Source organism: Xenopus laevis, chromosome 5S (genome assembly GCF_017654675.1).
Source record: "Xenopus laevis strain J_2021 chromosome 5S, Xenopus_laevis_v10.1, whole genome shotgun sequence".
NCBI classification, from domain to species: Eukaryota; Metazoa; Chordata; class Amphibia; order Anura; family Pipidae; genus Xenopus; species Xenopus laevis.
Genome location: NC_054380.1, coordinates 37,640,439 through 37,667,706, shown reverse-complemented (window position 1 = coordinate 37,667,706; position 27,268 = coordinate 37,640,439). Strand labels below are relative to the sequence as shown.

Here is a 27,268-nt window from a genome sequence, read left to right as displayed (position 1 = left end):
TATAATTAATCCTTATTGGAAGCAAAACCAGCCTATTAGGTTTATTTAATGTTTACTTGATTTTCAAGCAGACTTAAAGTAAAGATCCATATTACGGAAAGATCCATTATCCGGGAAAACCCCAGGTTCCAAGGATTCTGGATAATAGGTCCCATAACTGTATATTTACATAACTTTACTTCTTAGATTTTCATATATTTAAAAAAAAAACATGTTTTTGTATAGCTGCCTTGAGCATAAAGAATCCAGATTAAAAAAAAACTGTGATGCAGTGGGAACACGTCATCACATGGTCCTTTACAGCTGAACGGGATCAACTAATAAAGTTGCTTAACTACATAATGATATTGATATTCATAACAATAGCCTAAAAGCAAGGTTACTTCCAGCGGCACAGGCGTTTATTGCTTTAGGAGAAGCTGTGTGCAGTAAGCCTCTCCTGATCAAGGAAAGTTAAACCAAAGAAGTTGGCTGGAAATGTTGTACATATTTTGTGCTTCTGTACCAGCTCAAGGCAACCACAGCCCTTTAGCAGTAAAGATCTGTGTCTCCAAAGATGCCCCAGTAGCTCGCCATATTCTTTTCTGCTGATTCACTGCACATACTGAGCTTAGGGACCCACTCACAATATACAGTTTACATAAAATATAAATGTCACAATATAAGGCTGATTAGTAATTAACATGGATAATACTACATGGCAGTACAGAAACCAGTGCAACTAGCATCAGAATTTAATAATCAGTCCTATAGCATCAGCTTATATTACAGGCCAACCTCATTTTCTGTTTGATCATTTGCAACGACCCCTAAGCTTAGCTTCTCAACAACTGTTCAGAGCCCACTGAGCATGTGAGTGTCACAGACACTTTCCAAGATGGTGACCTCCTGTGACAAGTGTGAAGTACTGCATCATTGCTGCTATTGAGAAGCTGAAACTTTATGCTGGTACAATAAGTTCTTATATAAAACATGGTATTTTTAACCCTATTCCTTTTTAGGGTTTACTTCTCCTTTAACTGCCATACAGTATATCATGGCTTTCATTGCACTTGTAGTTAGGTACATGATTTTCAAATGCTGTAGTGGTTCTGGGTTTCTGGGTTTGCTGGTAACTGCCGGAAAAATGTAAATGCAGTGATTTTGAGACTTTTTATGGCCCCTTTTGCGGTCCTAACTTTCTGTCATAAACCTTTACCTCTTGGCAGGGTAGGTAAAAACAAATGAAGACAATCCAATGGTCCCAAAGCAATGCAGTAGATATTTCCTGCATTCATTCCAATTCACAGTATGTCTTCCATAATAACTTGAATATACAGGGATGGGATCCGTTATCCAGAAAACTCTGAATTACAGAAAGAATGTAAACCATAGGGGCAAATTTACTAAAGGGTGAAGTGTCTAACGCTGGCGAAAATTTGCCAACATGACGTCATTTCGTCACTTCGCCAATTTACTAACGGTCGCTGGCGTAATTTCGCTGGTGAAGGAGATAGACTCTGGTGCAACTTCGCACTCTAACGCCAGGCGAATTTTTGCTCTGGCAAAAGAGCGTTACTACGCAAAATCACTATGTTTTTGATTTTACTGACCGTTACCTCTATGGCCAGACTTGCCTTCGCCACCTCAGACCAGGTGAAGTGCAATGGAGTAGATAGGACTTACTTGAAATTTTGTTGAATATTTTTATAGTCCCAAAAAATGCTGACGTCCTTTTTTCAGGGTGATAGGCTGCAAAAGATCGTAATTTTTTTTAGGTTACCCGGCTTTCCCCCTACATTTCCTTACATATGGCACATAAACTATACACTGGGCATGTGTAGGGCATTACAACAACTTTATTTTATTAAGGTTTCCCTGGGCTTGTGAAATGTAATGTATTTGCTGCAACATATACATCCATTGAAATTTAACTTCCCGCCGTATGCAAATTAGACAACACTAGCGCAACTTCGCTTTGCTTGCCGAATTAACGTTAGTGCAACTTTGCAACTTAGTAAATTAGCATTGCCTGAGCGACTTTTCGCCTGGCGAAGTGTGGCAATGGTGGCAAAGCTTCCTGCTTCTTCTTTCTTCTCGCGGCAGTGCATTCCAATGCAAAACCGAACTTTAATGAAAAAGTTGGCAATTTTGTTCTACTGTGCATGGGTCTTCCCAGGGTCCAACTGGGGGGCCCGGGGCTGCAGTTTCAGGCCCCCCCTCCAGACCGGACCTCCCCACCCCTGTTACAACGTGGGTTGGTGCATGCACATACAAGGGATGTCGCGCCAGGAGTAAATGAACTTGCACAGGGTGCGGATCTGGGCTGGCGGGGCCCACAAGAGCCGGGGGCTCACTGGGTTTGTTCCCGGTGTCCTGCCAGCCCAGCCCGTCCCTGGGTCTGCCCCAGGAAGTTTGAAGAAAGAAGAAGCTGGAAGAGGATCGGTCCATGGTGCTCAATGGAATAACACCGGGATGGTGCAGTTTTCTGCTGATAGAAGCACCGGCCCGGGGTTTCAGGTAAGTAAACAGATCAAGGGAGGGCAGTCCAAAAATTTAGAAATTTAGAATGGCATGGATAAGAGGTGCAAAATAAACCAATACTCCCTACAGAGTAACCAAACTACACAATATTACAGCTATTGGGTTTGCATACTCACAAAAAACTGCAAATACACAGTGTATGAAATATATACACTTATCAATCAATACATTGCACAAACAAGTCTCTCATTCATCTATCAAAGATGAATATATACCGTATATACTCGCGTATAAGCCGAGTTTTTCAGCTCCCAAAATAAGCTGAAAAATGCTGCCTCGGCTTATACGCGGGTCAGTTAAAAAAAATTACCTATTTGACTGATGCGCGTGCCTCTTCCGTGCTGATGGCTGCGCCTGCGCCTTCCCTCTCTTGCTGACTGCTGCCTGGCTGCCGCCCCTGACTCCCATGCTAGGGAGTGTGTGTGCCCGCGGTGCGCTGGCCCAGTCCTGTTGCCTGCGCTGATCCTCTTGCCGCAAGTCGCGACAAATACAAGATGCGAGCCCGCACTTGTGCACCGGCGGAGGCGGGGTGCGACTCCGCAGCAGGGAGACGCTGGGCCCTACAGTCCGACCCTGGAAGCGCACCATTAAGTGATTGGTAGTGGGCCCACTGCCGCCAGCTGCACGTCGCATCCGTCTCTGTGTGTTCCACTGCCTGCCAGTACCAGGAGGACTCGTAATGGAGGTTGGAGCCAGACTGCCGAGGACCCTGTTCATGTTGCGATTGGCCTGCACGTAAGATCTACACACTTAACACGTTCCTGCATGCGCACTTCTATAAGGTGCGGGAGTGTAATGACTCTATTCTTACACTTCATTTTTGCAAAAGAGAAGTTTTTATATATAAAATAAGAATAAAAAAGTTATTTCAAAATTTGTGTAAATGTTCTTTATGTCACTGTTACTGGCTTGGGATAAGTAGACAAAAAGTTGTCCAACATATATTTCAACAGTGTTGCAAGTTTTTTTTAACCTCTTAAGGAGTAGTAGTTAACTTTTATTATTTTATTAGATAACCAATTACTAGCAACTTTTCACTTGGTCTTCATTTCATTTTTAATTTTATATAGTTTTCAAATTATTTGCCTTCTTCTGACTCAAACCAACGCCTGTTTGCCAGGGTAATTTAGACCCTAGCAACCAGATCAGTGCTGAAATTCAAAACTGGACAGCTGAATAAGATGCTAAAAATTTGAAAATGAAGACCAATTGCAAGTATCTTAATATGGTTTATGTATGAACAAAAGTGTGGAGGAGTGACATGATTATTGAAACTTACCAGTAGCTGCTGCATTTCTCACCCTAGGCTTATACGCGAGTCAATAAGTTTTCCCAGTTTTTGTAGGTAAAATTAGGTACCTCGGCTTATACACGGGTCGGCTTATACACGAGTATATACGGTACATATACAGCAATGTGATCAAGTAAAGATACATACCACAATTTGTGTGAAATCAAGGCAAAAAAAAGAAACCACAAGTAACGGATACATTTGCCAGCAATAAGAATTAACCCCAACGTTTCGGTGCAACAGCCTTTGGCTTGAATTCCCCTTGACAAAGGCTGTTGCGCCGAAACTTGTGTATAAGCAGTTTTTTGTGAGTGTGCAAACCCAATAGTTGTAATATTGTGTTTTCAGGTAAGTAAAGACATTCACTTGGAGGTTCCTAACATTTCCCACCCCCAAGTGGGATATGACTTTCCTTCTCCTTTAAAGGGGTCTGCTCTAAAGCAGCAGATTCATGTCTCTGAGCTCTTTGCTGCTTTGAACATGTGCACAACAAAGTCAAGCAAATGAGGAAAGCAATGTATCAGAAATGTGGGCAAAACAGACATGACGGGTAGATATGTAATAGGGCACATTTGTAGACTGGGAGATTGCAGCAGAAAAAGGTGCAGATTTCCAGGAATAAAAGTTGCAGCAAAAAGATAATACATGGGGCTGGCATGAACTTTTTGGTAAAGTTAAAGGTGTGGATGATAGGAAAAAAGTCTTTTGTTTTCTATTAAAGAAGGGAATAGAATTTACTCACTGAGATGAAACCCAGCAATTCATCTTCTGTTAACTTGTGACCTGGGTTGTTCTTCTGAAAATCTATACTGTAAAGAATTTCAAGAATTGGTTAACAATAAGCATTTAAAGAACTGGTTAAAAATTAGTTTTATGTGAAAGATTTTAACATTTTTTCACATGTAACAGAGCAAAAAACACAGACTTACCACAATACTCATGAGTTTGATAAAGTGGAGCAACATGAGCTAAGTTTCTGAATGTCTATGGATGTTCATGGACATGTGTAATCAGGATGCCTTTAAAATGGATATATCACAATAATTTAAATTTAATATAAAATTCATCTCACTAAAATAAAACTGTCTAAATATAATCAATTAAAAATTCTGTGCAGTTTCTGAAAAAAAAGTTATTCTTCACTATTTCAGCAACGTGTCTCTCTTATTCTCCCTTCATGCAGGAGTCATGAAGGGGGAGAGATGAGGTCCAGTCCAGTGTGAAGGGCAGCACCAGAGCAAAACCTGAAAATCTGACTCTACTGCACATACATAAGTCAGAGATACCTAGGAGTTAAAATGGTGACTAGCATGGGGCTCTTTTTTTCCAAAAATAAACTGTGCTGGGGAAAAAAACAAAATTTAATTCACTGAAAAGATGCCTAACATTTTCCCACCCGCAGTGAATTAGCTTTTCCTTGACCTTCACAGTAGTCAAGTGAATTAAAAAAAAAATCAAATTACTCAATTCACACTACAACTTCATTCAGCCAATTTTTTTTATAAAATCCTGCTATTTTAACCTAAATTGACATGTTGAAAAGTATATAAAAATATTGTGAGTTATTCTTTTACCGGTGGCCTTTTCCCTAACATTCCATTCTATTGAATTCATAACAATCTTTGCAGACCCAAAACAACATTGTGAAGACAAAACTATAAGAATAGCAATTAAATAGTCAAATTAGCATTCAGCAGAGCATGATGTAATGTGGTTAAAGCAGACATACCTAAAAGCATGCTGGAGAATAGCCATTTCATTCTGAATTCAAGGCAAGCTTTGCTTCAGTAAAGCCGAACATTCTGCAAATGAGCACCCATTTACAAGATCTCCAGCGATAACATTTTCCAGAAATTAAAACAGTATGGAAAGAAGGGGGTTTATAAAAGTCAGCTTCAATTTATTTTGTAAAACCTTTAAACATCAAAATACCAGTCTAGGAATATATATACACAATGGAGGGGTAGCCAACATCTTATAAATAAAAATTGTTGACAGTTAAAGGAGAAATCTGTCCAGACTGTTTTTGTATAATGCAAGAAAATTCTTAAAGACACTATTTGAATAAATTGGTTTGCCACTTTGTGAACTGCTGGTTCTGACTTTGGAATCATTGGAATCATTGTAGATACCAGCTCTCCTCCAGACTCCAGTTCCCACAATGCTTTACACGCTTCCTTACAGGTCTGTTTATCAGCCAGCAATCAGAAAAAACACTTAGGGGGAAATGTAATAAAAAGTCAGTAACGGAAAAATTATTCAAAAAAGCTAGCATTTATGCCTTTGCGTGAACAAATTTTCCCTTGTGTAAATTTAATATAGCTTTTGCAAACCCCAGAAACTGGTTATTCAGAACAAGTGCTAAGCTCCCTGGTCAAGGCTGAACCTTCCGCCTGTAGCAGCTGCCTTTGGCCTTGGGAGGAGCCCTCAGCTACTCAGATGCTGCCAGGTCTTGAGAGGAGCATTTCCAAGGTTTTGGATGGCAGGCAATAGTTCAGGGAATAGATGAAAAGTGTAGTCAGGCAGGCCGGGGTCAGTACAAGCAGAGTTCAGGCAGGGTCAGACAGGCAGTGGTCGGTTCAGACGGAGTTCACGCAAGGTCAATCAGGCCAGGGTCAGTACAGCATTCAAAGAATAGTCAGGCAGGCAAGGGTCAAAACTGGAATGAAGCAAGACAGAAATCACATCCAGGATACTAACAAGTTAGACCTAACAATGGCCAATGAGTTTAAGTTCAAAACCCTTTAAATATTCGAATTTCGTGTGTGATGACATCACGTGCACGGCAAACAAAACCTGGAAGTGTGCGCCGCAAGCGCCATAGGAGAACCAGTACTAAGAAGTGGAGGAAGCCTGCAGCGGGCGCCCCCACCAAGATCGTGGCGGGCGTCCCCGTCGGCCCAATGGACCACCAGGGTAAGATGTTACATAACAAAGCTAAACTGTAGCAGAGCAATGGAATCCATTATTTTTCCAGACAGAACAAGCAACATCTCTTATGCAAGCTCAAAAAATTGTAATCACAAATAAAGCCAGAACGTAAACCATCATTTACTTCAACCATGAGTTAAAGTATAATAATGGAGAACTGTACCCACCATTACGCTCTAAAATTAGTGACACGGTCTATATTTAATCTAGCAGGCATCAATAAAAATGTTTTGTACATATGTTATTGATAGCATTTCTTTAACAGACAGTTGTTCTAAAATCTTTGTTCAGGATCTGTAAGTAGTATAAATCCTCACTTTTTTAGATATAGAAGCATTAAACAAGTTGCATTAGTCCCATGGAAGTAACACACTGGAATGTTTTTATGGTATCTTCAAAAACGGAATAGGTATAGTGAAACACAGAGAAACATTTTAAAGGAATTGTTCAGTGTAAAAATAAAAACTGGGTAAATAGATAGGCTGTGCAAAATAAAAAATGTTTCTAATATAGTTAGTTAGCCAAAAATGTAATGTATAAAGGCTGGAGTGATTTGATGTATAACTTGTCAGTCAGAACCCAACTTCCTGCTTTTCAGCTCTCTTGGTTTACACTGACTGGTTACCCTGGCTACCAGGCAATAACCAATCAGAGACTTGAGGGGGGGCCACATGGGTCATATCTGTTGCTTTTGAATCTGAGCTGAATGCTGAGGATCAATTACAAACTCACTGAACAGAAATGTACCATGTGGTCCCCCTTCAAGTCGCTGACTAACTCAGAGTTATAGAGCTGAAAAGCAGGAAGTTGAATTCTGGCTGTTTAATTAGACATCTGTTCACTCCAGCCTTTATACATTACATTTTTTGCTAACTAACTATATTAGAAACATGTTTTATTTTGCACAGCCTATCTATTTACAAAGTTTTTATTTTCACACTGAACTATTCCTTTAAAGCTCTCCAGTGCAATGATACTGAAAACATTTAATATATCAGGGACTTATATTGCATAAGAGAATGATTTGCCATAAGTGATGCAATGAGAATTCCATTACAGGGGGCCAATATTTCGTTTTGGCAGAATTAGCAAAACAAGAACTAGAATGGGCTGGTAAGAAGAAAAAGTGCTCAATTCCGTGTATTAAGTATCACAGAGCTGCCTGCTCTGTTTTTCCTGCTGTCACAAGATAAATTCCAAAACAAGTTATTATGAGTAATCCTAATCATCAGTCCTTGGAAATGTAGTCATTTACTGTTTTATAACACTGGCCCAGCCCTGGCCTCTGCATATGTTTGAGATTAAAAGGATACCAGTCTCGGAAGCCTGAAAACACAACAGTTTATTCACCACATTAGCCTCACAGGACACTCAGGATGGTTAGAGCCCACTTTGATCCTTGCAGTTGTTGACCAATATTATTAACAGAAAGTGTCAGCAGATGTTTAGTCATTCTGAGGTCATTAGCTAAGTTTAATATGAATTTGTTTTGTTCCTTATTGGTCTAATTTTACTTTAGCACCCAAACACAGTTCTTCTTGATGTTTAGCAATCAGGTCAAACATTTCTTTAAATACATGGTCAGCTCAGATTTTTTATTTGCTATGGCATTTTGTTAGCTACTTACTCCTCCCAACTAGAGTCCTGGGGGCAAATTCACTAAGCAGCGAAAATGTGCTAGCGACGCCTTTGCCGTACTTCGCCAGGCGAATTTTCGCCAGGGTGCCGCTAATTCACTAAAATCCGATGCAAACGGTAGCGAATTTGCGAAAGCGTTAATTCGTCAAGCAAAGCAAAGTTACGCTACCGATGCCTAATTTGCATACGGCGCCAAGTTAAAGTACAATGGAAGTATATGTAGCAGCAAATACATTACACTACACAAGCCTGGGAAAACCTTCATAAAATAAAATAGAGTTGTTATTTTGCCCTACACATGTGCCCACTGTATAGTTTAGGTGCCATATGTTAGGAAATGTAGGGGGGAAGTGTACCCCCAAAAAAATTTACGATCTTTTTCAGCCTATCACCCTAAAAAAAGAAAAAAAAGGCCAGCGTTTTTTGGGTCTTAGAAAGAATTTCAACTATTTTTGAAGCAATCCCTATCTACTCTATTGCACTTCACCTGGTCTGAGGTGGCGAAGGCAAGTCTGGCGCAAGAGGTAACGTTCAGTAAAATGCGCAAGTTAGTGAATTAGCATAGTTACATCCCATTCCCCATAGCGCAACTTCGTCTGGCATAAGGCTGCGAAGTAGCGTTAGAGTAGGTCCACTTCGCTAGCGAATTTACGCCAGCACCCCTTAGTGAATTGGCGAAGTTACAAAATGACATCACGCTGGCGTTAGTCACTTCACCCTTTAGTGAATCTGCCCCCTGGTCTCCTAAATGACTTCCAGTCCAATCTTTTGCCACTATGGATCTTTGTCTTCTCTCCAAAGTATTCAACAATTTTATCCTGGGCCTATAATATAGAATTTGCAGGATGTGACAGGTTTGGTAAAAATCTTATCTGACATTCTTCAACAAGGCAAAGGGAAGGAGTCATTTACATCCTCCAATGTCCATGTAGTAAGATTAATTCAGGGAAACCCAGTCATACAACAACATATCTTGGAACCTGTGTCCAGTTTTAATAATGCTCCAAAACTGAAAAAAAATAAACTAAACCTATAAGTTGACAGCTCTTGAAATTACATAACAGGAGGTGTGTCAACGGTTTTTACACTGCTTTCTGCTGCAAGGAAAGTGAATAGATTTTTCTCCTCAATCCCGTAAAAACTCAGGGGGCCTTAATGAGAGTATAGTATTAAACACTTTGTTTCTGACACCCTCTTTCCCTTTCTTCATGGGTTGGGGATAATGAACACTTGGGACTCAGCTGCTATTTAAAACAATGTCTTCAGTTCACTTCTATTTGGTAATACCATTCCTTTGGCTGGGATATTAATGTTAGGGCCAAATTGGGCAGTTTAAATCAGCCAATGCAGAGGAAGCAATTGCATATACACAGAGCGCTCCTTATGTTGTGATAAATTCTTGAGGCAAATGTGTATACATGGAAAAGCACACAAGAGACATAAGTGCAATTCCTGGGTATGAACATGTGTACATTAAACGATACCTCCTGCAAACCTCCACAACTGATTATTTTGAAAGGAAGGGGATGGTAAGCATCTATAAATATGTCCTTCCAGTCAACTTATATCCTTGTCTTTGATAAAGATTAAGCGATTATGTGTCAAGCACAATTTTAGACTCAAAGACAGGCTTCAAAATTATTGGGGTTGGTAAGTCTGCAATACTAATGAGCATCAGATGATAAAAGAGGCTGGGGCAGTAGAAGCCAGTGAAAATGTTCCCTGCTTATCGTGAAAATGAACAACTTCAGTCAGGGTCACTCCACCAATGAGGAGAGTTGAGCTACTCACCTCAGGCAGCAGCGCCCCCCTGCCGCTCCTGGTAACTAAGAGACGAATTTCCAGGTTTCAACCTGAAAATTCAGCTCTTTTAGTGCAGAGAGGACAATTGCTTTCTCTGCACTAAGCGACATGGACCGCCCCTACCCTCTCCGGCGCTCTAAAGGTGAGGGCGGGGGTGGCAAAAGAAGGCCGCCTCGGGTGGCATAATGGCTAGAATCGCCCCTGACTTCAGTGTAGTGTTAGGGAGATTTATGCAAAGAATTACTTGTGGTACTTTAGGACCCAATGATACTTTGCATTAACTGTTTGGGAAATCCATGAAACATTGCTCCAACTTAACTCCTAATAACAGGAAGCCCTGTGCGCCCATCAAGCTCTGAACTACAAAACATTCACGTTCACTTAGACACTTGTGTTTTACTCTTTCCATTTGAATTACTTTTCCCATTTTTTCTTTTAATTATACCTTAAAAAAGTTATGAGTAATTGGGAACTTTTTTTAAAAAAATATTCCCATTCATATAAATGGAGAGTTGCTGTATAATGGGTCCCCAGTGGAATTCTTTTTTCTTGGTTTCTTAATTTGCCCACTTTAGAAACGTATAGTAGACCTAAGTCACTTGTGCTACCTGACCCTTTTTTTCCGAGCTCTTCAGTGAATAAATCCACATTTCCCATTCTATCTCTATCTGAAAGCATATATTTGGTTTTAGTGAAGTTCATCTTCATTACCATCTCTGCATCATATCTCCATAGTCTCCTGAGATCTATCTCAAGGTCTTGCAGCCTTAAAAGGTATCTTATCAGAATTATCAGCATAAGATTGAATAGCATGGAACCGGGGTTATTATTAGCTAACGCTGTTATGAGTTTTTCTAAACAAAAATAATGACATAATCCTTTCAATAAAGAATTGATGTGCATTATTATTCTGCTCATTGCACTTTTATAAACCTTGCAGCTATCAAGCCATTTTGATATTCCAATATTTTTCCCACATGTGATTCAAGTCCCTTGGCCTTAATTGTGGTAAAAATATAACAATGATTTTTACAATCTGCATTAGAATTCTACCCCACTTTTACATCTACAATATAAATGTCAATATACTGCTCTTATTTAATTTTTGTCATTTTTGTCATGTACCAGCATTATCAGTTCAGTTTTCTTTGTTCTTTAGCATGTAACATATTGTTTTATGAGATCAGGTTGTTAGATCCATTACTAACCCCCCGAGAAAGCAGGTCATTTGATTTTGGAGATACCAATCAATTTCACCATAGCATACAGAGCCTAATCCACTCATGATTTTACATCAGAATTCCCTTCTTAAGCCTTTGGGGAACCTTCACATTTCAAACCAAGGTAGAATAAGTCTGTGACTATTTCCAATAATGTATTTATTGGTTTTTATCATCAAGCAAAAAAAAGAAAAAAAGAAGAAAAAAGGAAATCAAAGTTACAGAAAATGGTTTTGTTGGTGACATAGTATATTAAATAAGTATAAAGAGACAGTTTGACAGCGTTCACAGGGGTGGTTCACCTTTGAGTTAATTTTTAGTACGTTATGAAATGGCCAATTCTAAGCAACTTTTTAATTGGTCTTTATTATTTCATATTTTATAGTTTTTTAATTGTTTGCCTTTTTCTTTTGACTCTTTCCAGCTTTCAAATGGGGGTCATTGACCACATCTAAACACATATTTATGGTTATTGTTACTTTTTATTATGTATTTTACAGCCTGTAGCTTTGGCTAAGCTTCTTGTGGCTTGTAGCACCCCCCATACCCACCCCTATTAATTAATAGTGGCCCTATGCTTTTAACTGCACCATATTTATACATTTTTGTCAAAAATGGGCGTTGGTTTGGGCAATCACTCTCTCTTAAAAGCTGCAATTCAGCAGCGGGGGAGGATTTAGCCCTCCAGAAACCAAGGTTCAGCAGACTTTTACTTTTTACTTTACTATTGCTATTATGCAGAGAGACACAGGATCCTCAATACTATGACTGGTAGGTAAACAAGTTAGGGACCGCCATATGGGGTTTACCTTGACGTGGTATGGTGGCTTTTCAACTTTATGATCATAACTTTGCAACTAAAAACCCCTGTCTTTGTTAACACATGCATTTGCATATCTACTGAATTACTTAGACAGGGGCCCAGGGAATGTGCACTGACCCATTTGGATATGCCAGTAGCACTTCCCTTATACTTATATATATTTTTACTTAGCAATGCGGGTGCTCCCACAACCCCCCTTGTGTATTTGCTTTGCCTACTTAAACCCTCTTCTATTCAAATCAGTGCATGGTTGCTAGGGTAACTGGACCCTAGCAACCAGACTGGTGAGATTGCAAACTGGAGAGTTACTGGATAAAAAGCTAAATAACTCAAAAACTGTGAGTAATAAAATGAATAAAAACCAATTGCAAATTGTTTCAGAATATCACTCTCTACATGAGCAACATTCAGATGTAAAAGGAGTTGGGAATCAACGCAAGCATGGAAAATATTCCTGGGGGTGCCAAATAACTACTGTGATTGGACTTTGTAGTAGTCCCTATGTGCAGGGCTGGATTTAAATAGCGGAAAGTAACGAAATATCCAAAAAAAAGATCACATACTTTGTGACTTTCGGGTGGTGTAACAAGTTAGGGGCATTTGCCCGGGGGGCAAGTAGGCCAGTGGGGGGAGGAGGGAGGGGGGCCTACACAGGGGAGGGGTTTCCCCGTACAGGTTGACTTCTCCTTTAAGATATGAAGATCCAAATATCTGGAAGCCCCCAAGTCCTGAGAATTCTGGATAACAGATTTCATACCTGAAATAACATCTCACATATTATACAGGAGTAGTGATAATATAGCATTGTTCCAACCAGTGTATAAAATATAGTTTATACTGTGACTCCTGGGGGGTGATCTCTGTATTTGTCCATTCCCTCGAGAAAGTTGTTATATATATTGATCCATTTCCTGAACTTTTGAATTGTACAGAAGGAATTCTGTGTTGTACTGGATCGTGTGTCTAACGGGGGGAATGTAATATGTTTTATGTGTAAAAAAAACATTTGCAAATGTTAGCGACCCTGTTTGCATCCTTTTTGACCAATTACAGAGCTCAGAAACTTCCTCGCAAAGTTTGCAACCATATGGCTTTTGTGTATGTAATAAAATCGCAAAGGATATGTTGCAACAAAACTCCAGAGAAGGTGTTAACACAACAGCGAATGATTCTACATTGCGAGCAGCACTAAACATTGTCAAAAACACAATTTTAAATAACACTTGTGATTTATAATTACATTCTCCTTTAAGTATGCGCATTGTTAGAAATATGGGTGGTGCCTATCTCATGATGGCATTTGCTTGCTTGTTTCAACTTTTCCTATGTGTATATGAGTTTGTTTGATCAAAGTGTAATCATGCCACTGGTCACTTCCCATGAAGCCCTGCCTCAGTCAGGGACTTCTTATTTGGACTCCTATCACATGTGTAGGCCATTCCAATATCCGTCACCTGTGGATCCATCTCATAGGTGAGACTTGCCCTAAGTATGTTTAGTTTAAGGACAAGGAAAGGTAGATTCACTTGGGAATGCCAATATGTTAGAAAACAAAATTCTGGCCCTGTAAAAAAGAAAATAACGCAGTACAGAGTGGCCATTTTACTTACAAAACTTGTACATTGGATCAGCAACTCCAAAGTTCCATCACAATCAAAGGTGTATAAGTGTATTTTTACAAAATCAAAGGCCCCTAAGCGCCTGGAAAAATTTCTGATGATAATAATAAATTATTGACCTACAGTATAAGGATCCCAACACAACACAAATGGAAGTGAATTTCCCAGTCTGAAGAAGCTAACAATGGCTAAACAAATGCAGAGGTGGAACTATACATTCAGCACTCGAGACAATGTAAAGCAGTTCCTTGTTAGTTGGGAGGCCATGTTATGATTAAAGGCTTGCTTTCCCATTTTACTGAATATGCTAAATCACTGTTACAATTACAGATCACTGTGGGAGGGGAATACATATTGGTATTGCTCCCAATTCCATTAAAATAAATAGAGGTTTCCACAAGCAGTAATATTCATTTTTCAACTTCAAGGACATGTCACATTTGCTTATCTCAGTCGTATGTTAAAACAACTCTCAATCTTTAGCCAATTCATTACAATCACTCTTTGGCTGCATTGAGTGCTTGACAAAGATGTCATGTTGACTTGGGAATGTCAGGGATCACTTATGCAGGGATCAGATCTCATATGGCTTCTATCTTAATGATTAATGTGTAAGTAATGCACTTAGTTTATGCACAGACACCCTAATAACATTCAGTCACATACACATACCAGCTACATACACTATATACAGTAATGTTCATATATATATATATATATATATATATATATATATATATATATATATATATATATATATATATATATATATATATATATTATACACAGTAGAAGGCTTAGGTGCACACTTATAGAAACACAACCCTGGGTGCAATTCAGAAAAAAAATACACATTCAGAAAAATGCTGATGCACACCAGGATTTCACGTAATATTAACGTATTTATTGGATCGACGTTTTGGTCAATACAAGTTATTTTTACTTGAAATCCTGGTGTGAATATTTATATACGAATACATTTTGTGTACACAAATGTTTAGTCAAGGGTAGGGTCAAGGGTAGGGTAATTAAGACAGAATTAAGATAGGATAAGCCAGGTTTGCCTTTAATCTTGTCTTTCATCTTGATATGTTGCAGGGGAGAAAATCTTCCAAAAAAGCAGTTATTTCTACATCTCATTCATGTTGTTTGCACCTTTCCTTCATCATTAGGAATGTAGTGGGACTTTTTTTCTCCTCGAACCTCCTTAATTCATTTATCATATGCAATTTCTTTGTGTATATTATTTCTCCAGTCAGGGGAGAATAGGTTACAGAAGCGATATCTTAATATCTAATGTGAACTTGACATACAAATAATCCAAAAACTCTCTGCCTGCAAAGAAAACCGCATAATATATTTCTGCGCATGTGCAAGGATATTATTAGAAAAAAACATAGAGCATACTTTAAAAGACAATAGACAGAGAGAGCTGTTTTGGCATCGTGGCTACAGGTTCTACCTCTAGAGCAGTGGTCCCCAACCTTTTTTACTAGTGAGCCATGTCTTAATGTAAAAAACCGTTGGGGAGCAATGCAAGTATGAAAAAGTCTCTGGGGATGCCAAATAAGGGCATTTTGGGATTGGGTATTTTGGTATCCCCCTACATGGACTGGCATTCCACAGGAGGCTCTGTTTGGCAGTACACATGGTTTTTATGCAAACAAAACTTGCCTACAAACCAGGAATTCAAAAATAAGCACCTGCTTTGAGGCCACGGGATCAACATTCAAGGGTTTGATGAGCAACATGTTGCTCGCAAACCACTGTTTGGGGATCACTGCTATAGAACACTTCCATTTAGCTAGACAAAGCACCTAGAGCTCTGTAAAGGCCCCTGCTTGGAGTTATACTGTAGAAACTTTGGAGAATTCTAAGCTGCACTATGCTTGTCCAGCCTGGAAGAGAAAGCTCACTAACAGAACAGAATATTTATAAAAGTACATCTGCTGTTGTAGCAAGCTGTAATACTACATGAGGTGGGGCAGGTGACAAGGGGATGAAGGCCCCATCAGAAGTTTCAACCCTGGTTCTGAAAATTGATGGCGAACTGGTAGCCAAGTGGCAAGAAAAGTTTTTGCATTGGTTTTGCAAGCAATTAAGTGTTGCTGCAAAATAAAAACAGATCCAACTGAGCACTGAAAATGTACACGCACGCAGACTTATACTCATACTGGCCCAACATTATATACTGGTAAGGGAATTATACAAAAAGCTAGGATCACCTCTAAACTGAGCACTGAGTGTGCCCTGATAAAAGCACAAAGATTAGATAGATAGCAAACAGAAAGATAAGTACGTAGATAAGAATTAAGCAGTAACTTTCTTGGAGCCGACAAAAAACACTGTCAAGTTATTTGCTCGAGGCTAAAACTAAATTCCTTTAAATACAGGGCTGCAAGTCCAATTTTGCACCTGTAATAGAAGAAAGAACCAAGAGCAAAAAAGGTGGGGGGGGGGCAACAGCTGTTACTAAGTTAAAATGTTGTACTTTGTTTTCTCTGGAAACTAGACAAAGGCCAGGGACAGAGGGGGACATTATGTTTATGTTTAGTTTATGGCCAGATGGCAAGATTTGTTTTATTTCCATTTTGTTTGTTTGCTGCATACAAACATAAAGCCACCTGTTGCGCACCTGCAGGAATACATTTGCTTTCTTTCTGTACAAATATAAGACTACTTTCTGGTGCTGTTTAATGTACTGCCATGCTGGACAGTTTGCTGGGCTTTCCACATAATGGGTCTTTCCGTAATTTGGATCTTCACTCCTTAACACTACTAGAAAATCATGTAAACGTTAAATTGACCCAATATGCTGGTTTTGCTTCCAATAAGGAATAATTATATCTTAGTTTGGATCAAGTACAAACTACTGTTTTATTATAACAGAGAAAAAGGAAATAATTTTTAAAAATATGGATCATTTGATTATAATGGAGTCTATGGGAGATTGTCTTTATGTAATTCGGAACTTTCTGGATAACGGGGTTCTGGATAACGGATCCTATACCTGTACTACCTGTACACTGACACCAATTTATGTGAATTTCTCTGAAACAGGCTAGTCAGATACGAATGAATTAATGAGTTGTACCATTAAAATGAACATTGTCCAAGGCACAAAAATAAAAGAATCCTGTTTTTATTTTGTGGTAAGAAAAAAAGAAAAGAAAGTTTTTAAATACTGCATAAGCGCTTCAAGGTTTAGACAAGGATGCACCAAATCCACCAAATCATCCTCAAAAGATTGAATTGATTGCCTCAAATTGCCTCAAATATAAATATATGTATATATTGATTATATAGATTATATAGTTTTGCTTGCTATTAATTTATTTTAGATTTGGATCAAGTACAAGATATTGTTTTATTACCATAGAGAAAAAGGAAATCGTTTTTAAAATTTTGGATTATTTGATTATAATCATATATATGGGAGCAGGCCTTTCTGGATAACGGGTTTCCGGATAACGTATCCCATACCTGTACAGGCTGTAGATTAAGGGGCAGACTTATCAAAGGTCGAAGTGAATTTTCAAATGAAAAAATTTAAAATTTTGAGCTATTTTTTGTGTACTTCGACTAGGGAATAGTCCAAATTGTGAAAATTTGATTGTGGCTGCAGCAATAGTTGGCTCCCAGCAAGCAACATCAGGGGTGTGGGCCCTGGTGCAGTTGCACCCCACTGCTCCACTGAAGATAATAAACAAACATACAAAATTTAGATTTGACAAACAGGAAATCTATAGTGGGCCACAAATACACTGCTCAGTATTATTAGAGTCAGCAACACATTTTCCCTCATTTAAAGCAATACTGGCATGTTCCAGGTTTTTACAAATACTTTTCAATGCGAGTCAGCAGCACAGCTTCTCAAACCATGTCAGTTTTTTGTAGGGATGCACCTAATCCAGGATTCAGCATCTTTCAGCAATATTTGGCCAAATACAAGTGCCTGGCTGAACCGAATCAAAAAAAATTCACAAGACTTTTTTGTCACAACATGCGTGCGTGCACAGTTCTTTTCCCCTCGCTTATCCTAATTTACTAATGCAAATTAGGATTTGGATTCCTGTTTCTGTTGAATCCTAAAATAGTGGATTAAGTGCAACTCTAGTTTTTTGGCAGGGTAGAAACCAGATTGGCTTGACGCCTTCTGAGCACAATGGCGCCTTCTGAGACAATGCAGAGGCCAACACTGGTAACTGGGGTCTTGGGGGAGGCAGCAGGCAAAGTATATCATATGAAAGTAGATTTTATTGGAATAAAGAGCATTCCTATTATCATCTGTAACATGTTTGCATTGCTTTCAAGAGAAGTAATTTGCAGAGTTTCTGAAAAGCACATATTACTGTTTGACTCAGTTGCCTCGCTTATGCCTAATTTGCTATTTGACATGGTCCACTGCATTCATTAGAAACTAGGGGAAAACAATTAGAATCACATTATGTGGGCTGTGAGTACAGCTACTCAGCATCCCAGGTGAGCCTGTGCATGAATATACTGTACATAAGAAAGAGTTTACAAAATTTGAGGTTAGTGGACTTTGGTTATTATTTTTTTTACCATGTTTTTTTTTAAATATTCATTTTTATTGAATTATCATAAGCACAAGGACAAGCAATATCATATTGGATTACAGGTAATATTGAGTAGTGGACGGGTCAACCAAGCTGAACACCAGTTAGAGTTGAGTCTGAATGGCTATTTTATGGATACACCCAATACTATAAGGTCATGGTTCAAATAATGTTTTAGAGTATTTTTTATGGACAGTCAACCCCCACTGAAGTATATTACCTCTTTAGTTTGAAGTGATCCTGGAATATCAAAATAAATGTAATGCAATGCACAGGGATCCTCTGCTTCCATAATATTCCTATGGGCGTCCTACCTAGTGTGGCCTGAGCTGGTCAGGTGATGCCCCCACCCAAAAAAAAGGAAGGACTGCCAAATGCTACCAACACTGCAAACAAACTCGATGCAGATCTTTCAGCTCCAGTGCAAAAAGATATGCCTTTAGGCACCATATGTTTATATATATATATATATATATATATATATATATATATATATATATATATACACACACACACACACACACACACACACACACACACACACACACACACACACACACACACACACACACACACACACACATATGGTGCCTAAAGGCATATGTGTATATTTACATATATATGCATATTTTTTGCTGCTCTATAGTGGTAAAACTTGTTGTGTGTCAAAAATTTGTTGCGTGTAAAAAAATATTTTGTCACCCACAGACTTTAATGTGTTTCGGCAAATTTTTGGCGAAGCGAAACAGGTCAGATTCGCCATTGCTAACCATATGCAAATAGCAGAGGTGACAAAGTGCAAAATACATGGTGCACTGCTCTCTGCTGGCAAAGAGTTCTTATATATGCTCAAACCCCACTAACAAAAAAACAATCAATGACTATAAAAGCAATAGAAGTAGGCAATATTGATAATTCTTCATGATATCAAAATGGTTTTGTATGAGAGCAATGGGGCACATAGCTATTTAAGGCATTTGGCCACCTGGGTTATTAATATGTTGGTCGGTGAGTGACAAAAACAACAAGATTCACACTTGAAGAACAGTCATCTGAAATTCATGTTGTATCCACATGTCAGGCAACTGTGCTTAGAAACACGTCAGTCAGTTTTTCTGAGCAACAACTGCCTGGTAAGCAACATTTCAGGCAAATTGTCATGTGTGCCATTACCCTTATTGTCTTCTTATAATTAGCAGCATAACAACTTCATAACTGGCGCACTTAATAAAAAGTTTAATCTACAAGTAAAGCTAAGCACATACGTTGCCAAGCAACATCAGCATCTTCACTAAAGCTAAATTATCAGAGCACAGCATTACGAAAAAGGCATTGTAGATGTATTTGGCATACACTCAAAGCCACAGCATGCCTGTAATCAACTAAACTGACACGCAATTCACACATATATTTTCAATGAATTTCACCCTTTCATCGCTATAAAACATTAATGTGCTAAAATCATACATTCGACAACGTATATAATGCCCTAATAAATAAACTTTAAACCAGTGATCCCCAAGCAGTAAGTCATGAGCAACATGTTGCTCTCCAACCCCTTGGATGTTGCTCTTGGTGTCCTCAAAGCAGGTGCTTATTTTTGAATTCCAGGCTTGCAAGTTTAATTGCATAAAAACTAGTATAAGTAAAGTATATTGCCAAGTAGAGTCTCCTATAGGCTGCTATTCCACATAGGGGCTACCAAATATCCAATCACAGCCCTTATTTGACACCCAAGGGACTTTCTTCATGCTTGTGTTGCTCCCCAACTCTTTTTACATTTGAATGTGGCTCATGGGTAAAAAAGGTTGGGGATCCCTGCTTTAAACTATAACTCTCAACATTCTTGGAAAGGTGTTGCAGATTGCAGATCTATTTACAATGCCAATTATTTATATATTATATATATATTTAAGAGGACATAACATATAATTTGGTCCGGCTTCTTAAAGATTTTCAGCAGTCTTAACCAACCATACCCTGAAGCTTCACCACAAGTATATTCTATGCCTCCCCCCCCCCAACATCAAATCTGCTAATTAATTTAATTACTGTTTATTTATACAAAATGTAGAACTTTTATTTTTATTATCAGCATATTATTCAGACAATTACCATATTGGATAGCAGCTGTCAGTGTTTTAAAGGACATTTCGCCACTGTAATTTGTTTCTTCATATTTTTTTGGAAATTGTTACAATACCCCATTGTCTAGAAGTCATATACTCTGCTGCAGATTTCTTTGCAAACATTTGTTTGTCAATAACAGCCCCATTATACGTATATACCAAGCTCAGTCGATTTTATTAAAGTTTAATGGGTTAAGGATCAAGTTTTATCTCATTGTCTGTCCTTTGCCAGACACAATGTTGTCACCATAACACAAATCATTGCAAGAATGAAACCATCTGTTAACCCTTCAACATCATAAGGATTGTTCATATAGTATAGGTATGGGATCCATTATCCGGAAACGCATTATCTGGAAAGCTCTGAATTACAGCATGGTTGTCTCCCATAGAATCCATTTTTTCAAAATTTGTAAAAAAGATTTCCTTTTACTCTATAATAATAAAACAGTAACGTGTACTTGATCCCAACTAAGATATAATTAATCCTTATTGGAAGCAAAACCAGCCTATAGGATTTATTTAATGTTTCAATTATTTTCTAATAGACTTAAGGTATGAAGATGCAAATTACTGAAAGATCAGGTCCAGAGCATTTTGGATAACAGGTCCCATACCTGTTCAAGAGATTATAAAAGTGCTTAAATTCAGAGATGCTGGTGGAGAAATTAATGAGGATAGGATACAGTATGTGACTGCATTTGAATGGAAAAAGAGAGGTTAATACAGGCAGAAGCAGAGCAGAGATCTCTGAGCTTACCTTCGGTAAGTTCTCTACTGAGGTTGGGGCTGGTGTCAGTCCATAGCGGAGGTCCTCTTTTCTCTGCACATCTAAAATAAGCTGGGCCACATTATTTTCCTGAAACCATGTCCGTTTTCCTAAAGCACCTGGAGGAAATGAAGACACGTTTCAGATTAATTTAATGGCTGTCAGTGAGCGGTCCTGCTCTGGGCTTTCTGGAAAAAGAAAATCTACCTCAGACAACAGCTGCTAGTAAGACTGTTAACCTTTCCTTCACCAGTAGAAGAGAAGCCGAGATGCATCCTGATGGGTTCTAAGCATCCGTAGACATTGTTTGATAGAAATCAACGTGCTTTTCTATAGCAACTCTGCTGCATGCTACTGTGCCGATAGCTCACCAGTTCACTAATACTCCCCGGAGTTCCCATCACGCCTTAGTCTTACAAACTCAGTATTCTTATAATAAAAATGCTCAGTTAATGTGTAGACATATTTTTGAATGCATCTCTCATCTCTGTATGCATTAAACAGACATAGAAGACTTCTTGCATTTGTCTATGTGAATTTTGTGGTCACAACCTCATTGCGCCCCCCTGCTTAATGTTTTCAGAAATTAGTGGTGAGCACAACTTTCCCCTTGTTTGTTATAATTTATACAGGAGCAGTGGACAGCTCCATGTTGTAGCTCCCACCCTTCCCAGCTATAGTCGGGTGATCCCACTGGTGGCCAATAAAAGGACAACTAAGTTTGGGAGTTTTACTTTGAAAGCAGCAAGTAAGCTGCAGGTAAAACTTAGTCCCTTTATACAATATATAATGTAGCAATTGAATTTTTAATGAATCAGAGGAGTGTAGGACTGGCCATGCTTAAGCTTTTTAGTAGCTTTTTTATTTGGACTGTTGCAAATTTTCACATACTGTATCAAGTATCCATATGGCTGCCACATACCTCCCAACACTTGAAAAAAGTAAAGAAGGACAAAAACATTAGCCGTGCATATAGTGCGGCAAAATTTGTTGACCACGCCCATGTCATGACCACGCCCCCTCATTACCATGTCTATTTTACAAAATTTGACAGGATGTGAACATTTGAACACAGTCATGTTTTATATGTCTTAACAGTTTTGCTAGTGAAGCTGAAATTGCCCTTTAAGCGAGTCACAGTTTCCCCAAGAGACCTGCTTATCTTGAATTGTCGCAATTATCAAATTGCATCTTAAATTATCAAAGTGCAGCTGCACAGTGTTCTGGGCTATATGCCAAAAAGCCTCTTATTTTAATTAAGTTTGAGAAACTTTGCATCTTTTTCTGGGGTTTGTGCAGGAGGTCAAAAAGAAACTCAGGACATTTCAGTAAGAAACCCGGGACTGCGGGCTGAGCTGTGAAAATAGGGACTGTCGGTACGGTTGGGAGGTGTGCTGTCAAAACACCATCTTACACACCTGTTCATAGTACAAGTAAAGCTATGGGACCTATTAGTCAGAATGCTCAGGACCGGGATATGGAGTCCATAATTTGGATCATCATACTTCTACTAATATATCAATGAAACATTAAATAAACCCAAAAGGATTGCTTTGCCTCCAGTAAGGAGTACATCTAAGTATACCTTAGACGAGATCAAGTATAAGGTACTGTTTTAATATTACAGAGAAAAAGGAAATTAAAACTATTTTGAATTATTTGATTATAATGAGTCTATGAGATATTTACAGATAATGGATCTTATACCTGTATTTTGTGTCTTCATCTAAGAAAGTGACTGTAAACCCCTATGTTACATTACATTTGCAAAGAATTCAATTTATATTTAATAGCGAAAAGTGCAGACTGTCTGTATGTCTGTATGCTGCCATCTATGATATAGACCTGACAACTTATTGGGCTACTAAGGGGATCTGAACTTAACTAGCATAGAAAATGTGCTGCCACACTGGTAATTTGGCCAAAAATGTGGGGATTTACTCTGAGTGATTGGTATAGGTATGGGACCTATTATCCAGAATGCTCGGGACCTGGGGCTTTCCGGATAATGGGTCTTTCTGTAATGTGGATCTTCATATCTTAAGTCTACTAGAAAATCATGTAAACATTAAATAAACCCAATAGCCTGGTTTTGCTTTCAATAAGGATTAATTATATCTTAGTTTGGATCAAGTACAAGCTACTGTTTTATTACTTCAGAGAAAAAGGAAATCATTTTTAAAATTATATAATTATTTCATTATAATGGAGTCTATGGGAGGTGGCCTTTTTGTAATTTGGGACTTCTGGATAATGGATTTCCGTAAATTGGATCCCATACCTGTATTGGTACAGTTCAGATTTTAACGTAGAACAAGAAAACTCTAGAAAAAGGCAGCTATTATTTTTAATTGTATAGCAGTATTCTTAATTTTATAGAAAAATAAAAAAGTAAAACCATCAGAGACGTTGAGGTTAAATAATGCATCATTCTGTATCAAAGATAAAAACGAAAGTTAGGCACTCAACTCTAAACACTAACACACCTGTAATAATAATAAATTCAAACTAGCTTTAAATGTATATATCGATGACAAGCTGTAAAACGACTGTTATCGATTTGATTGAAACATTCAGAAATGTGGTGCAGGAAGTAAAACTCAACTGTGTCACAAATGACAATCTAATCAGAAATGCCCTATATCATGAGGAATATGGCAATGTTAACGCTCTGCTGTCCCTCTGCGTATGTTATTTTTAAACTCCATAAATCTTCATCTGCCCACAATGAAAATTAAATAAGCGGAACATGCATACTCAGCTGAATGTACAGTTTGTTTTGACTAATCACAATCAGGCAGGTGCAAACAATTTGTGACAGTGAAATGCACAACAAATACATTACCAAGCCAGACTAAGACAACCATAACGGCTGTGGAAGTCAATCAGAATAGCAGATTTCCTAGCAGTATGCAGATATATGGACAAGTTGTACATGTGATCAAAGATAGAGGACTGACGCAATATATTTTATTTTTATAAGACTTTTCTACTTCTAAGTGATTTATACTAACAGAATGTGGTAAATGGTGATATAATAAGTAATTCAACCCACAGGCTTTTACTGCACATTTCCCAGTCATTACATTATTACTATTTACTTCTAACTCTTCCACATGCAAACCTATGCTATTCACCTCCTAAAGTTCCTCTTGTTCCATTGTGTCACTGCTGATATGCCTGGAAGCCCGAGTGTTGTTAGTGGCAGTGGAATAGGAAATCTATCAATATAGAACAACCATGACATCGGAAAGACTGCCAAAGCAATCTGCTCTCCTGGGATCTGCAAATGTGTTAACAGGACAACAAACTGCTTATTGCTATATGAATAATTGCATATTATAATTATAATATTATAGTCAATATTCAGTAATGCAACAATAGGGATATGATTTTGATACATCTAGAAACAACATCGTAAGCTGGGGATGGAATAGAACTTTAATTAAAGTTAGTCAGTATTAAATGGATTTGGCCTGTTTTAGCAGGATTTGGCCGAACTGGATCAGAATCGACTTGTAACACAAACAACCTTTACTTTTATTTAAATGACTTTTTAACCATGCACATAGCATACATTTCTCTTTAACGCTTCCGTGCCTAAATTTACATATCCAAATTAGGTTTTGGATATGGCTAAATCCCAAAATAGCGGATTCAGCACATCCCTAGTTTGAAGTCGTTTCTGGAAGTCTAATAGTATTTTTTGATTTTCTGCCCTGCCTTTTGACTTAGTTTCATCTGCATCTTAAACTGTGCCACTCCTTTTCTTGTTTATTCCTAGACATTTGCTTTTATTTTGTAGGCTTCCATTATTAGTGTCACTCTTCACTTTACTGCTGCACTGCAAGTTTGAGTGATATCACCCCTCATTTTCCCCCAAGCAGCCTATCAGAACAATGGGATTTTCAGTAATGTAACTACCCCTCCGGTGGAGCGCGGGTGCCCTCCTTGGCTATACACTAATATTACAGCTAAAAAAATACACTTGTTGGTTCAGGAATAAAATGTTAAATCAAAGAGTAAATTATTTGTAATGTAAAGAGTGTAATTCCTTTAGAGACATCACAATAAGAATGTTACTAATTGCAAAAGACCTTAAGTCATGTAACTGCTTCAAATTAAGCTTTGGACAAGCCCCCTAATTAAAAACGTGGAAACTTTTAAGGATTTGTGAAAGTCTTCCCAGAATTGCAGCTGAGCATTGCTTAGCTAACTATTAGTAAAACATTGGGCCTGCAAAAATGTTTTAGGTAGAATGTAATGTACATACATTGTAACAAAGGCACAATTGGTATCTGCATTCTTGTAAGGAACTAAAATATGCAGTACAGTAAGGGGCAGATTTATCAAGGGTCGAAGTGAATTCGAGGGAATTTTCCAAGTAAAAATTTCGAAATCCAAAGTAATTTTTTGGATACTTCGACCATCGAATAGGATACTTAGACTTCGAATTTACTTCGAATTCGATTTGAAGTAAAATAGTTTGAATATTCGACTATTTGATAATCGAAGTACTGTCTCTTTAAAAAGAAACTTTGACTTCAATACTTCGCCAAATGAAACCTGCCAAAGTGCTATGTTAGCCTAGTGGGGACCTTCTAGACCATTTTTCTAAGTCTTCACACATCGAAGTAAAATAGTTCGATAGTACTCTAAAATCGTTCTGACGTTTCAGCCCCCATTGGGGCCTTTTTCATTCTTGACACAAAATGGAGTGCGGGTCTTCTCAATAATCCTGCATACAATACTTTGGACCCTGAACCCAAATTCAGCTGAAAGTTTCCGGATTTGAGTGCGGTTGCTACAAATTGACTATATATATGTATATATATACACAAACAAGGGAAAGTCGTGCTCACCACTAATTTTTAAAACCATTAGGCGGGGGGCAATGAGGCTGTGACCACAAAATACATATAGACAAATACAAGAGTCCTCTGCACAGAGACATTTTGTGCATACTGCTACTGAAAAATGCATATATTGATAATGGGTTGAGTGCAGAGGACTCTTGTATTTGTCTATATGTATATATATATAATACAAGTCAAGATGTCATCAGTTATAAACGGTGAGTTCTGATGTAATTTCTGTCACATGACTCACTGAAACTTGTGTATTATAATGACCTGTATAAAAACACCCAGTTTTTGGCCTCGTGTTTTTATATGGTCATGAAACTCCTCGGTAACTTATAATATCCTTATATTTTACAAGAGGGGCTACTTTATTCACTATATATATACATATATATATATATATATATATATATATATATATATATATATATATATATATATATATATATATATATATATATATATATATATATATATAAAACACAATAAAATGCAGCTCATCCCTTACCTTATTGGGTGCACGTGGTCAGGCTTGATATACAAATTACACACTTTACCACAGCACTCCAACATATAGCCCCCTGGGAAAACTTAAAGTTGCACGACTCAACTTTAACTCTAATAAAAAAGACACTTTTAGTTATGCATACTTTGACACTTGTACAAAATATGCATAAGCTGACGTGCCCCGTCAAGGCAGTGTCCATGCGTCAGTCCTATCTAAGTGAAAAAAGTATTATCTTTGGGCAGAGAAAGACCATACCTGCTTTTCTCTTTATTTAGCATGATCTCTTCCAAAGACACCATTCAGCGAGGGTATATATATATATATATATATATATATATATATATATATATATATATATATATATATATATATATATATATATATATATATATCAAAACAGGGGGGTTGTGGGAGCACTCTAAAGGCTTTAAAGTATATATATAAGTATAATAAATGCTATTGCATATGTACCCAAATAGGGGTTATTTTGTTACAAAGTTATGATCATAAAATTGATAAGCCACCATACCACGTCAAGGTAAACCCCGAATGGCGGTCCCTAACTTGTTTTA

General features: G+C 37.9%; 1 long non-coding RNA gene and 1 pseudogene across 1 annotated transcript; both read right to left on the bottom strand.

Annotated features, from left to right (window-relative positions):
- LOC108717405 overlaps positions 1–5,126 on the bottom strand; it is an 86,916-nt pseudogene extending 81,790 nt beyond the window's left edge.
- Positions 5,127–5,549: 423 nt separating this feature from the next.
- On the bottom strand, positions 5,550–21,682 carry LOC121393098. Its single transcript, XR_005961543.1, has 3 exons — positions 21,534–21,682; positions 21,318–21,445; positions 5,550–5,643 (listed from the first exon to the last, which is right to left on the bottom strand). It is a non-coding gene; the product is annotated as an uncharacterized LOC121393098 (long non-coding RNA).
- Between the last annotated feature and the right edge of the window lie 5,586 nt (positions 21,683–27,268).